Source organism: Cibotium barometz, chromosome 5 (genome assembly GCF_041138505.1).
Source record: "Cibotium barometz isolate CiBa-2024 chromosome 5, ASM4113850v1, whole genome shotgun sequence".
In the NCBI taxonomy this organism is placed as follows: Eukaryota; Viridiplantae; Streptophyta; class Polypodiopsida; order Cyatheales; family Cibotiaceae; genus Cibotium; species Cibotium barometz.
Genome location: NC_141050.1, coordinates 25267494 through 25269709, shown reverse-complemented (window position 1 = coordinate 25269709; position 2216 = coordinate 25267494).

The window sequence follows — 2216 nt, the reverse complement described above, 5'->3', positions numbered from 1 at the left end:
TTCTGATACGAAGCACGAGGAGCATGTTTAAGGCCATATGGTGCTTTGCACAATCTGCATACCTCATGGTTTGCACAATCTGCATACCTCATGGTTTGGAACCTACTAAACAAAGCGAGTAGGTTGCATGACATAAACCTCTTCCTACAAATCACCATTTAGAAATGCAGTTTAACATCCAATTGATGCACATTCTAACCTTTATGTGTAGCCAATGCAACCGGAGTCAAAATGGTCATCATATGTGATGTACGTGCAAAACCATCATAGTCAATGCCTTCCCTTTGGGCATAGCCCTTGGTGACTAATCAGGCCTTATACCGATCAACTGAGCCGTCAAGCTTCTGTTTCAGCTTAAACACCCACTTGGGGCCTATAGCACATTTGCCATAGTAGTAGGTAGATCACATAACTCCCATGTATCATTTATGGCAATGGAATCTAATTTTGAATACATGGTTGAAACCTAATTGTCATCCTCCAAAGCATCAAAGTAAGAAATCAGCTCCTCATTCAGTGCGCTAGCCCCGACAGGGGCTATGTTGACAGAATGAGATGCATGTCGAGAGAGGCAGCTCAAGTCCACATCATGGATGGTGGTAACCCATTTGGCTTCAAGCCCACATCATGGTCTACTTAGCCTATTGTATTGGTGAATTACAACCTTTCTCCATGGGTGGCAATCAAGAAAGGTCATATCATGCTTGCTCTCCTTATACTAAGCAAGTATAAGGTAGCAAACATGGATGTGCACCTCGAGCCTTTGATTAAGGTGCCTTCACAAAGACCAAAAAGAAAGGAGAGGTAAAATTATATGGCCTCATGACACACAATTGGCACAAGATATTACAGGTATATAAATATTCGCTTTTTGATTTTCTCTTTATGGAACATAATTTGTAGGCTTGTATACTAACTTCCATTTTTTTCTATGCATAGTTTATTCTTCCAATTGCTATAGTTGGTTGTGGAGACAAGAAGGTGAGAGAGGCTATTTACAAAATGGGAATCTTGGTGAGGTATGAATCTTCTCTTCAATTCACTAGCTAAGTTATATTGCATATTTGGTATTCTCATATACTCAGAATTTATGTATTGGTAAATCGTACACATGATTGCTATGTATGTAGGTACATATCCTTAAAGGAGATAGATCCTACATCCATTGAGATGGCTTATCTCAATGCTATAGAGGCATTGTGTATGATCGAGGACAATTTTCCTAGAAAAATTCTTACTATAGCCAATTGCATCTTGTGGTGCATTTGGCTGATGAAGTGGCGCCTTGTGGTGTTGTGCATGTTCGATGGGTGTTTTTCCTTAAAAGGTTCATGAAAACCTTAAAGGACTTTGTGAGACAAATATCAAGGCCAGAAGCAAGCATGGCAGAGAGATGGTTGATACAACAGTCTCTTGTGTATATCTCAACACATCTATCTCACATAGATCCTTCCATGCCACGATTGTGGAGCAATGAGGAGGATGACCATTTAATCACTAATGTGCCATTTAATCACTAATGTGCCACAAGGAAAAGGAAGGCAACGAAGACTGGATGAAGCATTATGCCACAAGGTGAATACATTTTGCATTCTAAATAGTTCCATCATGGAGAAGTGGATTGGGAGATACAAGGATGCAATCAATAGATGCTTGCCATTCCCACCCGGCTTGGAACCTCTACCAAATGTGATCAATATAGAATGGCTTCGTATGACAATATTGATGGTATCGCAAAATGGAGAGATGATCACAAGAGAAGAGCATGAGTATGCAAGAGGATGTGACCCTCAAGTAAGTACATTCTTCATCCTGTCTCATGCTTTAGTCATTATATACCTTGTTTAATGCACTATACTAAATGTTATGATTTTGTTTAATGTTAGTACAAACTATATAATGCAATATGGTTAGAGGGAAGGCACTTTTGCATAGAGCATGTGGATTCTAAAAGAAACACATTTGATTGTGATGTGATGGTAATGTTTGAGCAAGAAAGTCAAACTAGTAGACTTGATACCAGTGACATAGAGGACAATCTTGAGTATTGTGAAACTATTCAAGATATTCTTAAGGTTGGATTTAGATCATTTAGTCTATTCATCTTTGATATCAAATCGTTTAAGGTGATATATAGAGGTGCTCAAGCAATTGTAAAGAAACATTCAAATGGGTTCTTTCAAATTGATTCCACCAAGTTTTGGAATGATGAGAAA